The sequence below is a fragment of the Anabrus simplex genome, chromosome 7 (assembly GCF_040414725.1).
Source record: "Anabrus simplex isolate iqAnaSimp1 chromosome 7, ASM4041472v1, whole genome shotgun sequence".
Classification (NCBI taxonomy): Eukaryota; Metazoa; Arthropoda; class Insecta; order Orthoptera; family Tettigoniidae; genus Anabrus; species Anabrus simplex.
In genome coordinates this window covers 324,089,991-324,115,301 of record NC_090271.1, presented here as the reverse complement: position 1 = coordinate 324,115,301, position 25,311 = coordinate 324,089,991, and the positions used below count along the sequence as shown (strand labels likewise).

At 43.7% G+C, this 25,311-nt stretch overlaps 1 protein-coding gene across 1 annotated transcript in view; it reads right to left on the bottom strand.

Moving 5' to 3' along the window:
- LOC136877829 (adhesion G protein-coupled receptor E1) overlaps nt 1-25,311 on the bottom strand; it is a 1,255,385-nt gene that overhangs the window by 1,060,039 nt on the left and 170,035 nt on the right. The window contains exon 2 of the mRNA XM_068228756.1: nt 6,731-6,828. The gene's annotated coding sequence lies outside the window, so the exon portion shown is untranslated. The remainder of the gene's footprint in view (nt 1-6,730; nt 6,829-25,311) is intronic.

The window sequence follows — 25,311 nt, the reverse complement described above, 5'->3', positions numbered from 1 at the left end:
TGGTTTTCTGTGGTTTCCCAGTTTCACACCAGGCTAATGCTGGGGCTGTACCTTAATTAAGGCCACGGCTGCTTCCTTCCAACTCCTAGGTCTTTCCTGTCCCATCGTCGCCATAAGACCTATCTGTGTCGGTGCGACATAAAGCAACTAGAAAAAAAAATTGGAAGACTTTACTGAAGAACCTGGAATATTCAGGCATGCTATCTACTCGAGTTTCACACGTCCTGATAGCTAATATATAGAGACTGTTGTTATAAATACAACAATTCTATGCAACGTTAGGGTTCAATTCTCGGCAAAGGTTCGCGAATTACATAATAGAATTCAATAAAGAATTCGAAGTACCCTGACGACTGTTAACTGCATACTCGTATATCGGTTAAGATCGATATACACTGACTGAGAAAATGTCATGGGATAGCGGAGCACTGATGCGCAGGTGCGTGCCACACGCCCCCTGTGCCAGCTGCAGTTGTATAGGAGACCTTATGACCAGTGGCTGTGCATGTGACAGGTGTAACATGGAACGTCGTCGTGAGCTGACACCGTTCGAACGGGTTATGGTGGCCGGTGCCCGACGTATGGGAAGTGTGATTTCGGAAGTGGTACGGGAATTCGGCTTCACACGATCAACCGTATCCAGGGTGTATCGTGAATGGTTGAATGCGGGTGTCACCGTCCACAACAGACGAACGACCGGCCGTCCAGCCACCCTCGATGACCGTGACCGGCGACATCTGAGACGGATTGTCAGCAGTGACAGACGGGCAACCGTGCAACAAATCACGGCTCAATTCAACACAGGCCGTGCTAGACACGTCCCCCAGTGGACAATCCGTAGAAACATGGGTTCTATGGGGTATGGGAGTCGACGCCGCACACGGGTGCTACTGTTAACCCAACGTCATCGGGCACAACGACGCGCATTTGTCGCCAGTCACCAGGGATGGACACTGGAACAATGGCGTAACGTGATATGGTCGGACGAATCACGATTTCAACTGCACCATGCCGATGGGATCCGTGTATGGCGCAGACCACATGAAGCGATGGATCCCGCCTGCCTCGAAGGTGTGGTCCAGGGCGCTGGTGTCTCTGTTATGGTCTGGGGTGCATTTTTCTGGTATGGAATGGGCCCCCTAGTTGTTCTGGAAGAGACTTTGAATGGTACGCGGTATGTTGAACTGCTCAGAGACCATCTCCACCCATGTTTGGCCTTCCAGCGCCCAGACGGTTCTGCGGTGTTTCAAGATGATAACGCGCCACCACATTGCTCCCACGTCGCCCGGGAATGGTTCCAGGAACATGCAGCGGAGGTCCAACGACTGCCATAGCCACTCAGGAGCCCCGATATGAACCCTATCGAGCATATCTGGGATGTCCTGGAACGCAGGCTCCGTGCCATGGATCCTGCACCCACGAACAGACCAGCATTGGCGGCCTCTCTGCAAACGATTTGGTGTCAGGTGCGTCCAGAGGACTACTAGGGACTTGTCGACTCACTTCCACGGCGTCTCACTGCAGTTCGCAGGGCCAGAGGAGGCGCCACACGCTATCAGGTGACTATCCCATGACATTTGCTAAGTCAGTGTATACTGGCTCTACATCTACAGACAACGGCACCATGCCGCTGGTGAATATACTGAAATAAACTTGCATTAAGAAGTTCTACCTCGCAATTAGATGCTGCTGCTTCTCAATGAGACCATTACTAATTACCACTCTTATCAGATGACTCTACAATCCTTACATCGACTTTATAAACTCGTCATTTCCCCTCATCTCCCTTCCACAGCGTCATCCTTTCCACACCGATACACGGTAGCTAGCGACTACGGAAGCAAGCTCGAAGCCACGTGGGTACGCACGATTGAAAATTTGTCATGTTGCTTCCCCACGCGCAAGAACGGTTACCGCCTAGTTGTGTCAACCGAAATTTTCTTGCCTAACGCAACTTCCGTTAAACATAGTCTTGGTTGCACAATGTCATGCCTCATCTGCAAGCTAAAGTATGACTTCTTCAAATGAACATCTCTCTCTTATTTCTATTCATAATAATTACAAACAGAATTCCCTTATCGAATGATTAAATGACATAAGATGAGTGATGTCTAATTATACTACAATCTCAATGATGAAAATCAGAATATAAAATCTATTGAATCGGGTCAATTAATGATAATGATTATAATAAATGCTGAATGAAGTCTGTAACCCTGCTTGTACGGTTACACCGTCTCTGTGTTCAACAGGGAATGTCTTACCAACGGTCCCCAACGGCTTCCCGGTATTTGGCAAAAGCTAATAGACTTTGCGTGTAACTAGAGTGAAGGAACTGTAATGCAACTGTACTTGTTAGTTCATTAAATATTGTCTTCTATCAATATTGCCAGTATTTTATTTACAGCCCTCGTACAATGATGCAATAACTGTAATGCGGCTACTCTACTTTTATAAAGCCTCTAATAAGCTAATATAGATGTTTTTATTCGCCTACAGTATCACTTTCCTAATCGATACGATGGTGTTTCAGGATACAGAAACCTTTAGATCACACGATAGCGGGGATGGAGCAGAACACGATACGGTTAAAGGGTGCTGATTAGGAGCGCAAGCAGAGTAGCAGCGCTGCTGCGGCGAGAACAGATACTGTTGACGTCAGCATGTAAAAAAGACGGATGTGTCAGTCCCTTCAGAGAAAGGAAACATATTTTACCAACATAATGAGCTCGCACGGATCAGAAATAATATGAACTGCGTTGTTCTTGACACAAATCCGAAGCAAGAGATCTACTGCACACGATACGAGATGTTAGAGCCCTTATCGCATGTGGATGACAACCAGTTTTACGTTCGGATGCCCTTCCTAATTCCGGAGGGTTTATTCACTATTGCATGTTTCTGTGGTGGTTGGTGTTTTGGGTGTGTATGGAGTGACGTATATTTAGACGAACACAAACGCCAAGACTCCCAGCCAGAAAAATTAACCAGACGCGGTTAAAATCCCAAACCTCGCCTAGAATTGAACTCAGGACCCTCCGGACCGAAAGACACTAAGCTGGCCAATCAGCGAAGGAACCAGACAGGTACCATCGCACATAGTTTTACATATTAGTATGAAGATATGGGGAGAATAGGAGGGATTCTATAGATACTTCGTTCGATATTATGAATGTATTTTTTATTAAATCACACTCCGCTGAACGAGTATCGAGCAAGTAAAATGTTGTGCATAGATGGAAGAAGGACCTTACCTTCACACAGCTAGGATTCCGGTACCGAGCAAGTTGACCATGCGGTTAGGGTCGCGCAGCTCTGAGCTTAAATTCTGGAGATAGTGGGTTCAAATGCCGCAGTCAGCATCCCTGAGTATGCTTTTCGTGGTTTCCCATTTCCACACCAGGCAAATGCTGGGGCTGCGCCTTAATTAAGGCCACAACCGTTTCTTTCCCACTCCTTTTCTTTTTTTACAATTGGCTTTACGTCGCACCGACACAGATAGATCTTATGATAGGAAAGGGTTAGGTGTGGGAAGGAAGTGGCCGTGGCCTTCCCACTCCTAGGCCTTTCCTGTCCCATCGTCGCCATAAGATCTATCTGTGTCGGTGCGACGTAAAACAGATTCTAAAAATTGAAAAAACTATCAATTCACTTGCCTGTGTCCTAATTACGATCTCTGCCTCATTACCCAAGTTTCTGCTACTCACGTCAGAATAGGTACATAGTGCGTCCTGTATTTCACTCTCTTGCTTCTCCGAGGAACATCCTTACTCCAGACCGGCTTCGGACACTTTTCAGGAATGCTCCCCCTTGTATTCCACGGTTGATTATTTACTTATCATTTCTTCCACTTTCCTCTATGATACTTCCCAGGTGCTTTAAACTCTCTACCGCCCTAAGTTGTTCCCCTCCAACCATTCTCCCTCACTTAGGTCTCCCTTTCTTTCCAGTTGCGATCACTATCTCGTTCTTTTTGGCATTAAATTTCATTCCATACTGATCCACCTCGTTTTCCCATGCGTCTAACTCTCTTACTTTTCTCCCCGGACTAACAAGTCATCTGCAAACATCATTTCACTTTTCCTTCCCCGATTTTCCTTGCCACTTTTGTCATTACCTCATCCATTATTACAACGAAGACAAAAGGTCTTGTCTTAATCCACCTTTTTTTGCTGAAAACAGTCTGTTCTCTCTCCTCCTACTTTCACACCACTGACACTTCTATGGAACATCTCCCTCACTCTTTCTATTGTCTGCTTCTCAACACCTTTTTTCTTGTAAGGCTTTCCATACCTTCTTCCTGCACACACGATATATGCTTTCTCAAAGTCCAAGAAGGCTATCAGTAGATGATAAATTCATAAATTAATACTGATCACAAATATTCACACATACAGAGGGCTGGCGAATTGATATACTCGGTGCGTAAATAGAGTAGTTTACCTTCCTAATTTGTTTTGACCACGAACTTGCTGCGCAGGCGTAGCAGGGGGAGAGGTGATACTCGCACGTGGCGCATCCCAGGTGGCGGATAGGGGTGTCCTAACCGGCTTGCCGGCGGACTTGAGGGAAAAAATACCTCTCGCGGACCAAACACACTGCCCCCTGCGGGTGGGGGAGGCAGACGAAGAATTCACCCACAGTATCCCCTGCCTGTCGTACGAAGCGACTGAAAGGGGCGACCAAGGGATGAATGAATTAGAACCATCATGCGGGGAACACCATGGGTTGCATGTACTTGCGAGTAGTATCACTAACTTGGTACGAAATAGGTTTGTGATTCGTTGCAGTAAAAAGTCTGGCCGGGTGGATTCCAGTACCCGTGCGTTGTACCCATGTGGGCAACACCGCGGGTCTGGGCGTAGCCTGTGAGTTGTACCACTATATGAGCGACACCGTGGGTCTGCGTTGCCTGTGATTAGTACCCACTATGTGTGGAACACCACGGGGCCCTTGGGACCGGCACCTGTGACTAGTACACCTAGGTGAGGAAACTCATCGGTTTGCGTTGGCTGTAGGTGGCGCCATTGTGTGCGAAACACCATAGGTCTGCGTTACCTGTACGAAGTACAATACTTGTGAGTAGTACCCTCTTTTGTGAAACACCGTGAGTCTTCGCTACTTCTGATTAATACCCCCAACATGACACATACCATGGTTCTATTTTACTCGCGACATGTACCATTCTGTGGGGCCTTAGACGTGGATTTTGCACCCCCTTTAGACACCAAGCATCATTGTGCTTTATAAGTGGTTCCTTGGTCGGTAATAATGTTATTTTCGATCTCTGTTGAGTCCGATCCACTGGTTTTTGTTTGTTCGTTTTGTGTTTTGTTGGGTTCCTGTCCATCCATTCATTCTTCATGACATATTTTATTTTTATTTTAGTCAGTGGATGCCTTTGAAATTTTTGTTCTTTCATTTCGTACCATTAGGGGCCGATGACCTTCGATGTTAGGCCCCTTAAAACAACAAGCATCATCATCATCATCATCAATTTGTTTTGAATTTGCTATAACTCCTTTTGCTATTATTACATTCATTGTACTTACTAAAAATGATTAGGTAATTTAATCAATCACAATAAACAACAATTTGATATTAATCATAGAAAGTAAAAATGCTTTGTAGTAAACTAAATCAATAAAAATGGAAGTATCCCACTCTGTGGTGTAGTGGTTAGTGTGATCAGCTGCCACCCGCGGGAGGCCCGGTTTCGATTCTCGGCTCTGCCACAAAATTTGAAAAGTGGCACGTGGACTGGAGTGGGGTCCATTTGGAGGTCAACTCAGTAGAGGAGAGAGGGGTTCGATTCCCACTTCAACCATCCTCGAAGTGGTTTTCCACTTCTCCAGGCAAATGCCGGGATTGTACCTAATTTAAGGCCACAGCCGCTTTCTTCCCCACAAAGCCCGTGTTCAGCATCCTCCTCCCCACAAAGCCCGTGTTCAGCATAGCAAGTGAGGCCGCCTGGGCGAGGTACTGGTCCTCCTCCAAGTTGTATCCCCAGCCTAAAGTTCCACGCTGAGTCGGAGGGAGAAATCAATCCTGGATGGTACACGGATTAAGACAGAAAGAGAAGCAAAGTCATCTCCGTACAGGCCGTGAAGGTCCTTAGAGGGGTGGAAGGTAAAGGCTTCCACTATCCGTAACCGTGGCACTTAGTGGGGTGGAGTAGAATGGTTAGCTTTTTCCCCCAGGAATTAACCTGACACTCATTTTTGGTATAGGCTGAGTGCACTTTGGAAGTGGAAATCTAATTTCTTAAATTTTTCAATTCCTGACGGGGAATCGGACCCAGGTGTTTTCGAGTGCACAGAGCACGGCTTTACCATCCTGGCCAAGTAGCCCCTAAATCAAAGACCCCTATCAGTACGCATAATAATTCACCGTATTCTAAAGTACAAGCGACCTGATAAGCGTAGAACATTGCAGTGAATTTAAAGAAAGTACTTACTTCGTGTCTTTTTACCTTTCAAACAACTCTGCAACAACTAGGCCAGTAATGAGACGGACTACGTTATTATTCAACGACTACCCATCTTAAAGTTTATGTTGTTCCAAATTAATAATCGAATGCCAATACAGTATTAAAATGTTTTAAATCAAATAGCAGTCAGTCTGGATTACGCATTAAAAGCAGTTATGGTATCTACTGAGCAATTATTTGGCACCCCTCTGTACATATTTAGTATACAGCACAGTAACGTTGTATGGATTTTCCACTCACCTGTTAGTTTTCTTCTCCACACTGTAGCATACCACTCAGAAACAAGAAGGAATGAACTCGATAACGTCTTCTAGAAAGATACTACTCGCGAACCATCCCTGCAAATAAGGAAAAAATATTAATTATCAATTAAAATAGTGACAATTATTTACAAGTCACAACGTATATAAGCGAAGTGATTCTAGCTCATTTGGGAAGGTATACTTAAATAAGTTATCTATGTAAAATAGGTAACAATGTCAGATATGTTGATGACACCGTCATTGTATCCGACAGTGCACAGAACCTGCAACACATCCTGTCGAAAACACTGGAATAACAAACCAAACCCCGTGGCGTAACAGCCCCGATGGGCCATGGACTACCGAGCGATCGCTGCTCAGCCCGAAGGCCTGCAGATTATGAGGTGTCGTGTGGTCAGCACGACGAACCCTTTCGACCGTTATTCTTGGCTTTCTGGAGTGGGGCGCTATCTCACCGTCAGATAGCTCCTCAATTGCAATCGCACAGACTGAGTGGACCTCGAACCATCCCTCAGATGCAGGTAAAAGTCCCTGACCTGGCCGGAAATCGAACGCGGGGCCTCCGGGAAAGAGGCAGGCACCCTATACCGCGGGGCCGGCCGAAAGCATTGGAGGCATGTGAAAACCACGGATAAACTTGAACTTTAAAGTTTCTTAGTCTCAAATAATTACATGTTTCGTACTTGAAGGAACATCATCAGGTTCTATCAAACCACACTTTTTAACATTAACTGAGTCGACACTGACAATCGTGGCCGCCTTCTAAACAAATAATAATGAAAAATGAACACGAAGAGAACCAAATACGTGGTTGTGAGCAACGGCCCTACTGCAAATCCCGCACTGGGACCATTCCCAAGAAATAAAATCCTGCATTGATAAGGCCAGGTCAGCATTTACAAGTCTCCGTCAAGTGCTCTGTAGCAGAGAACTAATATTACAGCACGGTAGGCTAACTGTGTGATCTCCACCGTAGTTGACTGTGAGAAACGGCATCATGAGATTCTTAGAGGCATTTGAAATGTGGGTCTACCGTCCCATGCAGGGTACGAAATGAGGAGGAATTGACCAGGATGTGTAAAGGAAAAGAACTGTGTAGAGCTGTTAAGGTCAAGAAGCTCTCCTACTTCAGCCGTATCATGTGGCCCCCGTAAGCGTACAATCTCCTGGAAATTATTATACAAGCGAAAATCGAGGGGAAGAGAAGTCCTGGGAGACGCCGCATATCTTGGCAAGAGAACCTGAGATGGTGATTCGAAAAGGAACAACCGTCTCCCTAATCCACGCAGGCAACAACAAAACTGTGATAGCCAGAATGATAGGCAATGTCTGATGACGAATACGGGGTCCCGGCTGGCACGGGGACTGGCTGTATGTGCTGTCTTCATCATCATTTCATCCTCATCATGACGCGCAGTTCGCCTAAGGACGTCAAGTCAAAAGACCCCGACCTGGCGAGCCGAACATGTCCTCGGATACTCCTGGCACTAAAAGCCGTACGACATTCCATTCTACGGTATTCCTAACTTATTCATCTTCAGCTCATAAGCAAGGTGGTGTCCTCAAATTTAGTTCAATTGCATGAGAGTATGTTTTTGTGTAGCACGAATGGTAGGCTTGATTACCTAAGGCCTGCACATAGATTCCAGTCTTCCTCCAGAGTTCTTGGTTTTACCTACCAGCTAATTTTACAGTTTACGGAGACGGCGAGGTGCCAGAATATTTTCAAATAGGAGTTTTTACGTGCTGGTTCATCTACTGACACGAGGCTAACGTATTTGAGCTCCTTCAATTACCACCGGACTAACAACAATAATAATAATAAATGATTTAAGTCCGAGTTCTTTTACTTGCCAGCAAATGTAATCGACACAAGGCTGACGTATTTGAGCACCTTCAAATACCATGGACTGAGCTAGGATGGAACCTGCCGGTTGGAGTCAGAAGGCCAGCGCCTTAACCGTCTGAGCCGGGATCGAGCCCATCAACATAGGCTCAGAAGGCCAACATTTCTACCGTCTAAAACAAACGGTATATAACGAGATCAATGCCACGGTGCCTTCACTTTTATGCGGATTCTGAATCATGGAGATGTGATTTTCAGTTTCAAAGAACACCACGTGCATTGGCCGGGATTCGGAACGTGGCTGTATCAGTGAGAAGCCAGTGTCGATTTATTCTGTCGTTTCTAATGTTGCAATCCGACCAACGTATCCCCACAGAGGGGCTTCTGCGAAAATCTACGGAGATTTTTCATCACTTCTTGGTATCTTAACCTGTTGACGTCAGTGATACTCGACATAACTAGCAATTGAGCGGATGTTCAATCCAATATCCCACCAAGAAGTCTAGAATATTAAACCTGACCAACGTATAAAATAAAAATAATAACAATTGTGATGAACGCAAACTTTCGCCATTCAATTCAGGATGTGCGAGAAGCCCTCATCAGGATTCTTCACAACATCTATGAGACCTCACCAGCTTTCACTATAATCAGTGAATCTACTCAAGAGTTCCCGATTACAAGGGGAGTTACACAAGGCAGTCCTATTTCTTCCAAGCTCTTCTCCACTATCTTGAAATTGGCAATGTCAACGCTAAATTGAAAGGAAAGGTGAGCGAAAATCAATGGGAGAAGGCTTTACAACCTGAGATTTGCGGATGACATCGCACTGCTTTTCTTTGGAAGAACTTCAGTCCTTAATTACACACCATGCCTCGGAATGTAAGTATTAACTTCTCCAAAACCAAAGTCACTTCCAGTAAATGGGTTCTGACTGGTAGTATTCAGATCAAAAAGACACCACTAGAAAAGTTCAGTGGCCAGCTTATGAATAAGAAGGTATATACCAAACCTGAAACCTTTCAACGTATCGGGCTAGGCTGGCCGTCCGGCTCTATGACTAACTGGTTAGAGTGCTGGCCTTTGGTCACAGGGGTCCCGAGTCCGATTCCCGACAGGGTCGGAAATTTTAACCATCATGGTTCATTTCGCTGGCACGGAGGCGGGTGTATGGGTCGTCTTCATCATCATTTCATCCTCATCACGACGCGCAGGTCGCCTACGGGAGCCAAATCAAAAGACCTGCACCTAGCAAGCCGAACATGTCCTCGGACACTCCCGGTACTAAAAGTCATACGCCATTTCATTTTTTGCTAGGCTGGCAAGCGTTTGGGAGGCACTAAGCAATCTTCAGACCTAACGTGCCTGTTAATCTGAAGAATACTGTGACGTTGCCCCACATTTTAATGTGCGGCCTTGGGAGACGAGAGACAGCCTGGCTCCAACGGCGGACGACATCACCGGGGAACGGCTGCGCTCTTTCACCATTGCAGGCACCCAGTCATAGACAAGTCAGGCGCGCATTGCCCAGACCATCTGCTGCCACTACTCTCATCACTCCGTACCTTCCGGCGGTAAGAGAAGCAACCAGAAAGGTGTAACCAGAGCATTCGACTTCCAGAGAGCTCCAGGTATTTCCCCTCGTCCGAAGTATCTGGAAGAACCACCCCATTTAAATAATGTAAACCACTTTTCCTTTTGGGAAAATCAAATAATCATAAATCATAAATGTGTCTCCATCAACGGCTGATAATTCCAGGTGACCAGCAGCCATAAGACATAGCCAGCACGGTTGCTAGGTAACATTGTCTGGCCATCCATCCATCCATCCATCCATCCATCCATCCATCCATCCATCCATCCATCCATCCATCCATACCTTACATCACTGCATGGAGGGTTGCTATGGTTACACTTCCGTCACACAATTTGTGACGCTACCTTCCGTAACGCATGCATTCAGATGACCGCTAGCCACAAGACAACAGGCTGGAAGAGATTGTGATATTTCAGTTCTACGAGTTCTTCAGTCTGCGAGATAGTGCTGTGAATTGAGAGTCAGTAGCGGTCGGCCGTTAAGGACTCCCGAACGGTGTCCTCCCTAGAGAACGGTAAGGTTCTTTAATTTTCTCTTGACATTTGAACTCAAATATTGGACTCGAATAATGCTAAGAAAATAGCATTTCATTTTAAAACTGTAAATTCTCTTCAGTAAGGAAGACTGTTCGGCAATATCAAACTTAGGAGACTGACTGACTTTCAGCGCGCAGGTTACAGGGAAATGTTTTCAGGTTTAAGATAAGGCACGGACTCTAGAGCTTTCGTCCTAGGATATAGTGTGGGTGAGGGGCTGAGATGTAAAGAAGAAGCGCGCTGGTGGACAGTTTCGGGGGGAGGAAGGGTGCGGGAAGAGGCTTTCACTTGGACAGAGTCCGTAGTAGTGTAGCAGTAAAGATGTCCGCACAAACCCCATGCGCCAGCCAAATCTCTATGGTCGTATACAATAAAATTAAATAATAATTTACAAACTTGTTTGCCGTATTATTTATATTTTAATAAGAAAAACATAAATAATTATATTGAAATGTAACATTTGAGACCAGGAATTTTGATTCAAATCGGGACTCTGGTTGCGTTTTGTGAGGGTTGGCAACAGTGAATTAAATCGTTTTCGCGCGGAAGACTTGAATGAGTGCGGTGGTACTGGTCAGTAGCTAAGAAAGAGTTATGGGAGAAAGTACTGTGCCCCCTCCCCCACCCCTGAGAGTCCGCCGGCCGCCACCAGTGAGAATACTTGGGGAATACTGGAACAGCGAACTACAGTGATGAAAGAGAGCGGACGGCGAAGGAGGAATAGGGTAAGGAGGCGGAAGTAATCGGTTCTGGCCTATGAACAGGAACTGTCCCGGCATTTGACCGGAAGTGAAAATGAGAAACTACCATTCTCACGACAGCTGACGGTGAGGTTTGAACCCACTCGTTCCAAGAACTTGGCGTTAACACACGCAGCCACTCCGTTCGTTCTATCAATCTTTATTTACTTCCTGTGCCCTCCAAGGCGTCGTGCATTTTAAAATATGCAGCGTAGTATAAACAAACACAAGAACTTCGCTAATATTACTTTGTATGAGATATAGCATCACATGATTTAAGAATGTACAGTACGTCATGTGCCACCAAATAAATTGAAAATAATATCACATTTACTTGCGCTGTGAGTTACAAGATTTGCATTACACTTGAAAAATCACTCGCTCAAGTATGATCCGAGGCTCTTCTCATGATTTATAGGCCTTAGGCCAGGCACGTTGTGGGAAGGCGGGATACACGTAGACGCAAATTACGTGCAGTTCGTGCAGGCTGGGTGCGAATTGACTACAGAGTAGAGTGGGGTGTTCGCAGCCGCTGTGCAGTTCAGGTCGTAGGATTTAACACACTACGATACTACCTGAGTGTGTGTTAACCTTTAACTATCCTCCTTCTAAGAACCACCTACATGTTTCTTTTACAGTTGGCTTCACGTCGCACCTACACAGATTGGTCTCATGACGACGATGGGATAATAAAGGGGCTAAAAATGGGAAGGAAGCGGCCGTGGCCTTAATTAAGGTAGAAGAGAAGATAATTTATTGCATGTATTGTTGCACATACTTTAACGGAATCCTGCAATTAAAACATACATTTGAATGAAAAGAAATTGTTGAAAAAATTACTGCCTGCATGAATTGGTGGATACCTCATTTCATGATTGTGTCCATGCATGCATGAATGAATGAATGAATAAACAATCTTCCTACCTAGTCACGGATAGCCACTAACTGGGGATAGAGCACTTAATTAAGGTACAGCTTCATTTGCCTGGTGTGAAAACTGGAAACCACGGAAAAATCATCTTGAGGGCTGCCGACACTGGGGTTCGAACCGACAACCTCCCGAAGGTACGCTCACAGCTGCACGCCCCTAACCGTATAGCCAAATCGCAGAATATTGTAACAGAACTGTTTTCATTCCTATTGCACACAAAGAAGTTGGCTGGGCTGAGTGGCTCAGAAGGTAGGGTGCGGGTCTTCTGAAATCAAGTTGGTGGTTTCCATCCCAGCACAGTACGGCATTATTTGGAAGTGCTCACTAACGCCAGATTTGTGTCAATATGTTTACCGGAATGTATAGGAAATTCTATGGAATATTATAATAATAATGTTAAATTTTATGCTGTTAGGTAGTGCCGTGTCTACATAGTACACGTCAAAGCGATGTTAAATACAGAGTAAAAGGTGGACTAATGCAGAAATAAGGGGATCAGTAGAGAAAACCCTGGAAAACAATTTCAGTAGGGCAGAGTATACTCCCATCGTGACATCGATTCCAGAAAGCCTAGTCTCCACAGCCAGGGAGCGGTAAGTTGCCTCTACAGATCAAAAATTACGTACTCTGCCTCTTATTTACCTGAGCTACGGTACCTAAACTACCTCTTTACCCGAGGTACGGGACATTAATTACCTCCTGTTTACCTGAGCTACGGTACCTAAACTACCTCTTTCCTTAAGGTACGGTAAGTAAATTATCTTCTCTTTATCTGAGCTACGGTAAGTAAATTATTTTCTCTTTATATGAGCTACGGTAAGTAAATTATCTTCTCTTTATCTGAGCTACGGTAAGTAAATTATTTTCTCTTTATCTGAGTTACGGTAAGTAAATTATCTTCTCTTTATCTGAGCTACGGTAACTAAATTATCTTCTCTTTATCTGAGTTACGGTAAGTAAATTATCTTCTCTTTATCTGAGCTACGGTAACTAAATTATTTTCTCTTTATCTGAGTTACGGTAAGTAAATTACCTTCTCTTTATCTGAGCTACGGTACCTAAACTACCTCTTTCCTTAAGGTACGGTGCCTAAATTATCTTCTCTTTATATGAGCTACGGTAAGTAAATTATCTTCTGTTTATCTGAGCTACTGTACCTAAACTACCTCTTTCCCTAAGGTACGGTGCCTAAATTATCTTCTCTTTATATGAGCTACGGTAAGTAAATTATCTTCTCTTTATCTGAGCTACGGTAAGTAAATTATTTTCTCTTTATCTGAGTTACGGTAGTAAATTATCTTCTCTTTATCTGAGCTACGGTAACTAAATTATCTTCTCTTTATCTGAGTTACGGTAAGTAAATTACCTTCTCTTTATCTGAGCTACGGTTAGTAAATTATCTTCTCTTTATATGAGCTACGGTAAGTAAATTATCTTCTCTTTATCTGAGCTACGGTTAGCAAATTATCTTCTCTTTATCTGAGTTACGGTAAGTAAATTATCTTCTCTTTATCTGAGTTACGGTAAGTAAATTATCTTCTCTTTATCTGAGTTACGGTAAGTAAATTATCTTCTCTTCATCTGAGCTACGGTTAGTAAATTATCTTCTCTTTATCTGAGCTACGGTAACTAAATTATCTTCTCTTTATCTGAGTTACGGTAAGTAAATTATCTTCTCTTTATCTGAGCTACGGTTAGTAAATTATCTTCTCTTTATCTGAGTTACGGTAAGTAAATTATCTTCTCTTTATCTGAGCTATGGTTAGTAAATTATCTTCTCTTTATCTGAGTTACGGTAAGTAAATTATCTTCTCTTTATCTGAGTTACGGTAAGTAAATTATCTTCTCTTTATCTGAGCTATGGTTAGTAAATTATCTTCTCTTTATCTGACTTACGGTAAGTAAATTATCTTCTCTTTATCTGAGTTACGATGAATTATCTTCTGTTTATCTGAGCTACGGTTAGTAAATTATCTTCTCTTTATCTGAGCTACGGTAACTAAATTATCTTCTCTTTATCTGAGTTACGGTACATAAATTACCTCCTCTTTAGATGAGTTACGGTACGTAAATTATCTTCTCCTTATCTGAGCTACGGTTAGTAAATTATCTTCTCTTTAGATGAGCTACGGTACGTAAATTACATCTCCATTACCCGAGCTACGGCAGGTAAATTACCTCTTACGCAGGCTACGGTACATAAATTGCCTCTTTATCTAAGAAAGTGAACGTGCTTCCCGTTACTAAATGCGCCACTGTAATCACACTTCCCTTACCATTTGCAGGCTTAGGACTGTCAGTAACATAGGCTTATGTGCGCAATTAGCATAAATTATTGGTATGGTTAACATGCGGTTAAAATATTGGTCAGTTTCTGTTAGGAAACACATCGACGTATCAAATGCACAGTATTCCAAACGTAAAATACTGACAAACTGGTAATAATTTATAGCCCTTAGAACTCAAGTCAGGTAATCTGCTCTTGCTAATTTATTTGTTTAAAGCAATAATTTGTGCAGAAGAGATGTACCCTTTCCGCTCAACATAGACCCATGTCCATTTCAACGGAACAGTAAACATACGCGGAATGATGTACATATTATGAACCTTCGCACGAATACTGAAACGTTGCCCGAGAAGACGTAATTTTGGTGGATGAACAACTACAACGGTCCGAGTATTCGACGTCCTAGGCAAATATGAAGTAATTAAAATTCAACATCCCTTGTAAACAGGAGGCAATTCACACAGATCCGTCTCCGGTGAGATTCAGTGTGCAGAGTCTAGTGGTGTGGGCTAGATCAAGTTTCTTCCTTTACATTTTCTGTCTCGGTCTCATTCTTGGCCTTGGCAGTATGAAAGTGACCGAGTAATGCGAATGAGTATTACTAGTAATGGCATTCTTTATGCAGCCAGTCCCTGTCATGAATGGTATAAAAGTATTGCTTATAGAATCAGTCTGTGTATGCGTTTCAATGAGCTAGGCAGACTGATATGGAACAACACGATCTAGCTCAGTGTGGGAAGCAATGGAAAAGTACCTCACTCCTCATTTTCCTAGTACGCCTCTTTAGTGACACCTAGGATTCTCACCTGATGGTGGATATACTTAGAATACAGCCAGCCCTCGAGCCGAGGACTCAACCAACTACCAAAATGATAAAGTGTCCCGTTGGGTGCAATTTACCTCACACAAACAAGCTGACCCACAAAGCCATCAATCAAATTAATTGATAAAAACTTCAGGGACTGCCTAGCCGAAGGGGTAAAGACGTGTTTTGTTCATCCGGAAGGACGTGGGTTCGATTTCCCGCAGAAACGTCTGTATGCGCAGCTCATTGACCGCGACATGTATATAAAATTGTCTTTCTCTCCATTCTTATTGACCGAGCTCGATAGCTGCAGTCGCTTAAGTGCGGCCAGTATCCAGTAATCGGGAGATAGTGGGTTCGAGCCCCACTGTCGGCAGCCCTGAAGATGGTTTTCCGTGGTTTCCCATTTTCATACCAGAAAAATGCCGGGGCTGTACCTTAATTAAGGCCACGGCCGTTTCCTTCCAATTCCTAGGCCTTTCCCTTCCCACCGTCGCCGTAAGACATATCTGTCGGTGCGACGTAAAGCAAATAGCAAAAAAAAAAAAAAAAAAAAAACATTCTTATTGAATATTAATCTGATACTTGGTTTTAATGGTTATGTTGGGTTCAGTTTCACTTTTTGTCTGTTACAAAATCACGGGAAAATGATTGGAGGGATTTTGAGGAACTTTGTTTTTAAGTTTAGAGGAAGGACGAGTGGGATCTGGCGTTCTGCAGGAGGGCGCCTGAAACAAAATACCATGTATCTCTCTAACGGTTGTTTCTACACGTAAATTACTCAAGTACTATATGAACTGAACGTAACAAATTGTATTTCAAGGTTATTGTATCCTGTTTATGCTGTAGAGACATAGTACGTACAACAGAGTACTCCAGAACAAAGACCGTCACCACCAAAACTTCGCTACAACTGTCAAACTTGCCGCAGCCCTCTCGTGGTGGCCAGTGTCTTTGATAGGCCTGAGTGCCCAAAGAGAGTTTATATTTCCCATCACCAATTATTTTACTTATTTATTTTTATTTATTTATTTATTTATTTATTTATTTATTTATTTATTTATTTATTTATTTATTTATTTATTTATTTATTTATTTATTTATTTATTTTTCTTAATCTGCTTACCCTCCAGGGTTGGTTTTTCCCTCGGACTCAACGAGGTATCCCACCTTTACCGCCTCAAGGGCAGTGTCCTGGAGCTTCACAGTCTGGGTCGGGGACACAACTGGGGAGGATGACCAGTATCTCGTCCAGGCGGCCTCACCTGCTATGCTGAACAGGGGCCTTGCGGAGGGATGGGAAGATTGGAAGGGATAGACAAAGAATAGGGAAGGAAGCGGCCGTGGCCTTAAGTTAGGTACCATCCCGGCATTTGCCTGGAGGAGAAGTGGGAAACCACGGAAAACCACTTCCAGGATGGCTGAGGTGGGAATCGAACCCACCTCTATTCATTTGACCTCCCGAGGCTGAGTGAGCCCCGTTACAGCCCTCGTACCACTTTTCAAATTCAGTGCCAAAGCTGGGAATCTAACCCGGGCCTCACTGCACCACAAAGGCGGACTGCATATTTCTTACCAGACTGTTCTATGTTCTTGAATTATCTGGAGGCAATCTGAAATGACTTATCTTGTTAGTGTCAAAGGATGAAGACAACAGAACTAAATAGATTACCACAAACATATAAAAATCGAAAGAAAATTACATCTGTGTTTTTTCCTGGATGAGTGAATTAAAGTACAGCCCCTACATTTGCCTGGTATAAAATGGGACACCACGGAAAACAAGCTTCAGAACTCCCAACATAGTGTTTCACAGCTACGTGGCTTAAACCGCGTGGCCGACTCGCTCTGTACGCCTACCAACTTCCAGCTTGTGTTACAACACCAGGCTGTTAATCAAGCATGTTGAATCACAAATTTTAGCTCATCGAAATTCCGAAACTAGAGGGATATCTAATAAAGTTTGAACAGTTTGGAGAGAGCACAGTTGATAACGCGAGGAATAATTCATGACCCCAGTAGTTAACATCCGTTCGGAGCATTTTAATCAGTACACTCTATTACGTGCGGTGTGTGTGCCTGTTGACCCCCTTCACACTAGCAAATCCGGCACAAATGTATACTCATAAAACCACAGTAGCTTTCTTCATGTTAATCGTTACATTCTGTTGCAACTTGATTCTTGTACTCGTATTTATCATATATGTCAACATTTTTATACGTAGAACCCCTAATTGCTAGGAATAATAATAATAATAATAATAATAATAATAATAATAATAATAATAATAATAGAATGTCTAATATTCAAGAGGACCGGGCGAGTTGGCTGTGGCTTTAGGGGCGTGCGGCTGTGCCGGGAGATAGTGGGTTCGAATCTCACTGTCCGCAGCCCTGAAGATGGTTTTCCGTGGTTTCCGATTTTCGCGCCAGGCAAATGTCCGGCTCCATGGCTAAATGGTTAGCGTGCTTGCCTTTGGCCACAAGAGTCCCGGGTTCGATTTCCGTCAGGGTCGGGAACTTGAACCATCATTGGTTAATTTCCATGGCACGGGGGCTGGGTGTAGGTGTTGTCTTCATCATCATTTCATCCTCCTGACGACGCGCAGGTCGCCTAAGGGTGTCAAATCAAAAGACCTGCAGCTGGCGAGCCGAACCCGTCCTGGGATTTCCCGGCACTAAAAGCCATACGCCATTTCATACCAGGCAAATGCTGGGGCTGTACCTTAATTAAGGCCACGGCCGTTTCTTTCGCACTCCTAGACCTTTTCTAACACATCGTCGCCATAAGACCTATCTGTGTCGGTGCGACGTAAAGCCACTAGCAAAAATATATATTCAAGAGGAAGAGACTCACGGACGAGGTCAAAAAATATTGAGGAGAGAAAAATATTGAGGAAGATATTAGGACCAGTCAAGCAAGGGAATGATTACAAAAGGCGACCCAACCAAGAGCTCTACAAATACTGTGAAAAATCACGGACGTGGCCAGGAAGAGATGCCTAGCATTTTATGGACACGTCTACAGGGTGCATCATGTCAGACTGACCATCCAGCTTCTCGTTTACTGGCAAAAGAGGAAGACCAGTCACCATGGTTGATGAAAGTAAAAAAAGATCTGCAGGAATTGGGAGGAAGAGAAAGAGACTTTAAAAAAACCGTACATCTTTCAGGAGGAAGCTTAAACAAAGAGGTTCAGGACAAACCACCAAGAAGGAGAACAGGTACCCTCTGGACAAAGGAGGGGTAATAAGAACACAGCCAGATGATGCACACTTACTGGGTAAACATCAAAACCCACCTCAAACGTAATAGTTGAATTTCGTGGTCCTTAGTCGGCCTATACGAAATAAGAAAAAGAAGAAGTATAGCCAGGATGAGTGGCTCAGACGGTTGAGGTGCTGGCCTTCTGACCCCAACTTGGCAGGTTCGATCCTGGCTCAAATGCGTCAGCCTCGTGTCGGTAGATTTACTGGCACGTAAAAGAACACCTGCGGAACAAAATTCCGGCATTTCGGCGTCTCCGGAAACCGTAAAAGAGTAATTAATGGGACGTAAAGCAAGTAAGATTAATAATAACAATAATAATAATAATAATAATAATAATAATAATAATAATAATAATAATAATAAGTGTGTAGCACATGTGTGGACCTGGTGCAGTTTTACGGCCAGAGGCCCTAACTGACCCCAATCCAATGTAGAGGGATGTATTCAGTATCGCGTGTACCGAGCAACTGGCCTCGCGGTTTGAGTCACGTAGCTATAAGCTTGCATTCGGGGGATAGCGGGTGCGAATTATCAACACCCCTAAATATGGTGTTCCGTGGTTTCCCAGTTTCACACCATGCAAATGCCACGGCTCTACCTTAATTCACGGTCGCTTCCTTTCCGCTGTTATCTTGCCATAAGTAAAAAATTATCCAGCGTGGCCCACCCGAATTTACCACTCCAAACATCTTCGTACTAGTTAATGAGAGCGATATGCAATTTTTATCTATGCGAATAGCTACAAGGCGCCAATGAAAGAAAGTACAGCGTGTCTCTTGTATTTCAATAATCACCGAGGCAACGATACCAAGTTTATTTTGAATGGAACTATATGGGTGACGAAGTATGAGTCATACGTAGCGATCGTCCTGGGCTCATCATTCCGAACGGCACCACATACACTGACGGACATAAATGTTCACACAACAGTGGTGACATTTGACATATGCGCACATTGGCAATAGAATTTTTTTTTCAATATATATTTAATACAGAGCCTCCGTGGCTCAGATGGCAGCGCGTCGGCCTCTCACCGCTGGGTTCCGTGGTTCAAATCCCGCTCACTCCATGTGAGATTTGTGCTGGACTGAGCAGAGGCGGGACAGGTTTTTCTCCGGGTACTCCGGTTTTCCCTGTCATCTTTCATTCCAGCAACACTCTCCATTATTATTTCATAGCATTTACCAGTCATTAATAAATCACTTTGAGAGTGGCGCCTCCATCGTACTAACAGCCTATATATGGTTCATTCGTTCAATACATCCCTGACCCGGTCAAAGACTAGAAAACAGGTAGTAGGTTTTCATATCTTTAACAGAAATATATTTCGTTTATAACTGTACATTTGGTTACAGAATACACAAAATTAAAAGAACTGCTTTGCTAAAAAAAAATTAATACAGGTAATCTTCTAGTCTTTTGATGAGTTGACATAAATGTTCCCACAACAACTAATACGTTTGTCACCATTTGTATACGGTGTAGTAACATGTGCATTCCCTTGTTGCGAATGACACTTCTTAATCTGTTGAGCATTGAAGCTACTAATTTTCTTGCGATTTCTTCACCAATAGTATTCCCTTCTTGCAAAAGCAATTCTTTCGGCTGGTTTTTCCTAGATATGTGGTCTTTTCTGACTCATCGTTCGAATTCAATGGGATTAAAGTCGAGGGACTGGGGAGGGTTTTTCAGGATATGAGGTATATTATAAACAATCCAATAATGAACGTTATTAACAGTATCCTCGGGTGTTTGTCCTGCTGAAAGAAGTAATCAGCCTGTAAACTCAGTTTTTGGGCACTATGCCGTTAATTGTTCATAGAAAAGTCCAAATAAACATACGACTCCATTGTTCCATCTATAAACCCTAAGTCTCCAACACCTGAAGCCACCATGCACCCCCACCACCGTGTTTGACTGTAGCCTGGACATCGGCTGTTTCAAACTCTGTATTCATTTTTCTCCACAGGACATTCTTCCATCATCGCGAAAAATGTTAAATTTGCTGCCATATCGTCATCCTTCATTACGTGCACTTGAACAAATGCCAATCTCTTCTTTTTCTTTACTGGGCTGATAAATGGCTTCCTTCTGGGATTTCGGGCATGAAATCCAGCTCTATGAAGAGATCTAGGAATGGTCTTAGGATGTACCTGTTTACCGTGGTACTTCTGAACTTCTGCTGCAATTTTTGAGTCTTTTGCGCTGTGCAATTACCGTCTTTTCTTCTCTCAGAGTGAGCTTACGGGGACGTCCACTTATCCCTTTATTTATCAATAGTTTTGAAGTTTTGTACTTCTTAATGATACTGCACACTGTGAACCTGGTTCGTTTAATGATTATTGCAATTTCGGCGTATGATTTTCCTTCTTCCTGCAGAGTTGATGGGGTGAAAGTTCCTTTTGGGGATCATTGTAAGTATCTAGGTGTTAATATAAGGAAAGATCTTCACTGGGGTAATCACATAAATGGGATTGTAAATAAAGGGTACCGATCTCTGCACCTGGTTATGAGGGTGTTTAGGGGTTGTAGTAAGGATGTAAAGGAGAGTGCATATAAGTCTCTGGTAAGACCCCAACTAGAGTATGGTTCCAATGTATGGGACCCTCACCAGGATTACCTGATTGAAGAACTGGAAAAAATCCAAAGAAAAGCAGCTCGATTTGTTCTGGGTGATTTCCGACAAAAGAGTAGCGTTACAAAAATGTTGCAATGTTTGGGTTGGGAAGAATGGAGAGAAAGAAGAAGAGCTGCTCGACTAAGTGGTATGTTCCGAGCTATCAGTGGAGAGATGGCGTGGAATGACATTAGTAGGCGAATAGGTTTGAATGGCGTCTATAAAAGTAGGAAAGATCACAATATGAAGATAAAGTTGGAATTCAAGAGGACAAACTGGGGCAAATATGCATTTATAGGAAGGGGAGTTAGGGATTGGAATAACTTACCAAGGGAGATGTTCAATAAATTTCCAATTTCTTTGAATCTGCCACCTAAATGCAGAGCAGTATTGATTGATTGATTGATTGATTGATTGATTGATTGATTGATTGATTGATTGATTGATTGATTGATTGATTGATTGATTGATTGATTGATTGATTGATTGATTGATTGATTGATTGATTGATTGATTGATTGATTGATTGATTGATTGAGTTCTCTCCTCAATGGTAGTTCCTTCCTAATTTTCCCCATTCCACCGTACATCATCAGTATCCACTTCGAATGTAAACAAGGCTCGTAACTGTATTCACTCCTCAATGCTCAAGTCTGAACTGACGCGTATTAGCCCTGAAGATGGTTTTCCGTGGTTTCCCATTTTCACACCAGGCAAATGCTGGGGCTGTACCTTAATTAAGGCCACGGCCGCTTCCTTGCAACTCCTAGGCCTTCACTATCCCATCGTCGCCATAAGACCTATCTGTGTCGGTGTGACGTAAAGTCCGTAGCAAAAAAAATAATTTGGTCACGGGGTTCCCGGGTTCGATTCCCGGCAGGGTCGGGAATTTTAGCCATCATCGGTTAATTGCGCTGGCACGGGGCTGGGTGTATGTGTCGTCATCATCATTTCATCCTCATCACGACGCGCAGGTCACCTACGGGTGTCAAATCAAAAGACCAGCACCTGGCGAGCCGAACATGTCCTCGGACACTCCCGGAACTAAAAGCCATTCACCATTTCATTTTTACCACTGCCCGGTGTTATTTTCCTCATCTCTTCTTGTACGTATGCATAATGTATCGTTTCAATTTAAGATGAATCGAACAACGTACGGTACGCAGTTTGCTACCGTGCCTATTTTATGTTGACCAATGGGTCAATGGGCCTCAGTGTGAACACTTATGCCCATGTGTGTATAAAAAGTTGCACGTGTCAACATTATTTTCGCTAGTACCACACTTTTGATAGTGGACATACTGTAGTTTCGCAGAATGTGGCTCATTACGGCTCACAAACGGCCTTAGTTCCATTACCAAAACATCAACCTCATATCGCTGCAGGATACATATTTCAGCTTCCTCGAAGGATGCCTTATTGTGATTAGTCGAGGTTAATAATGGCGTGTAGCTCCCGGAGAGGCCTGTGCAGGTCTAATTAGTTGACAGTAATTAGTCTAAGTGAAAACAGAATAGCTTGCCGCTGTCTTCAGCTCGTCAGGAGATATTTGAGGTAATGAAATGGTGTATGGCTTTCAGTGCCGGGAGTGTCCGAGGACAAGTTTGGCTCGCCAGGTGCAAGACTTTTGATTTGACGACCGTAGGCGACCTGCGCGTCGTGATGAGGATGAAATGATGATGAAGACGACACATACACCCAGCCCCTGTGCCAGCGAAATTAACCAAGTATGGTTAAAATTCTCGACCCTGCCGGGAATAGAACCCTGGACCCCTGAGACCAAGGGCCAGCACGCTAATCATTTACCCATGGAACCGGACATATTTGAGGTGAAAAACGGTCACGCTATATAAAGTCCAGTGGTAAAGCCCTCTCATAACTTCTTAGAAGTTTTCAGGCTAACTCAAATTTATACAGTTAAAATTTTGAAATAGTCGTGTTTCGTACGATCTCCTTCATAATCTCTGTAGGCCTGCGCGTCTACCTGTCCCCTGTATGACGCCTGTTCGTCCTAATTACTGGCTGTGCGGTTTGAGTCACGTAGCTATCAGCTTGCATTCGGGGGATAGTGGGTTCGAATCCCCTATCGAGCGCCTGAAGATGGTTTTCAGCAGTTTTCCATCTTCATACCAGGCAAATGCTGGGGCTGTGCCTTAATTAAAGCCACTGTCGCTTCCTTCCAACTCCTAGCCCTTTCCTTTCCCATCGTCAATAAACTGACCTTTTCAATATAATATATCAAGTAAGTGATATTACATAAGTCTTGGGACTAGTTTCAGCCACTTAGTGTAGTTCTTCAGCCAAATAAAAATTAAACAGATTATGTGATAACTAAAACGTATGCATACCATACAAAGACAATTGTAGAAATAATTATAACATTGAAATATATATAATAACAAAAATTAAGGTTATGATATTCTTGTCATAATACGATGTCTTAAAGTTGACTTAGGATCTCAGGCAAAGAAGTAAATCTCTAATGTAAGACGTACAACAAGCACTGACTTGCTGGAGGAAACAGGTAGGCCATGTAAACAAAGGAGCGAGTCAGTGCTTGTTCCCTATCTACTCCTGTCAGAATAACTGTACTTTTTAAGAAGTGTGTCGTTTTTACTAGTAATTATTTACGTATTAATTTGAATTTATAATGATTTATTATATATAGGATTCGTCATGTCCGCCTCTGTGGTGTAGTGGTTAGTGTGATTAGCTGGCACCCCCGGAGGCGCGGGTTCGATTCCCGGCTCTGCCACGAAATTTGAAAAGTGGTACGAGGGCCGGAACGGGGTCCACTCAGCCTCGGGAGGTCAAACGAGTAGAGGTGGGCTCGATTCCCACCTCAGCGATCCTCGAAATGGTTTTCCGTGGTTCCCACTTCTCCTTAAGGACACGTCCGCTTCCTTCCCTCTTCCTTGTCTATCCCTTCTAACATTCCCATCCCCCCAAAAGCCCCTGTTGAGCATAGCAGGTGAGGCCGCTTAGGCGAGGTACTGGTCATTCTCCCCAGTTGTATCTCCGACCCAATGTCTCACGCTCCAGGACACTGCCCTTGAGGCGGTAGAGGTGGCATCTCTCGCCGAGTCCGAGGGAAAAATAACCCAGGAGGGTAAACAGATTAAGAAGAAGAAGAATTATTTACGTATTAATTTGAGTTTATAATTATTTATCATCTACAGGATGTCCGGCTCCATAGCTAAATGGTTAGCGTGCTGGCCTTTGGTCCAGAGGGTCCCGGGTTCGATTCCCGGCCGGGTCGGGGATTTTAACCTTAAATGGTTAATTCCCTTGCCTCGGGGACTTGTGTTTGTGCTGTCCCCAACATGCCTGCAACACACTTACCACACACAACACTATCCTCCACCACAATAACACGCAGTTACCTACACATGGCAGATGCCGCCCACCCTCATCGGAGGGTCTGCCTTACAAGGGCTGCAGCCGGCTAGAAATAGCCACACGAAATTATTATTATTATCTATAGAATTCGTCATAATTTTAAATACACACTGTCAATAATACACTCTTATTAATAACATACGTTTTTTGAACTAACGGCACTTAAGCTTATTCCATTCTGAGGGCAAATAACATTACGTCCAAAATCCTTATTTATTTTACAAGTTGGTTTATGTCGCACCGACACAAATAGGTCTGGGACAGGAAAGGGCTACGCGTGGGATAGAAGCGGCCATGGCGTTAATTGAAGTACGGACGCAGCGTTTGCCTAGTGTGACAATGGAAGACCACGGGAAAGAATCTTCAGGGCTGCCGACAGTGGGGTCCGAACCCACTAACTTCCGAATGCAAGCTCACAGCTGCGCGATCCTAACCGCATGGTCAACTCGCTCACTTATGACAAATAGAACAAACGGGTGGAAGAGGGGTGGAAAGAAAAACCTTGGAACGAGCCCGCACTCTTCCCAAAT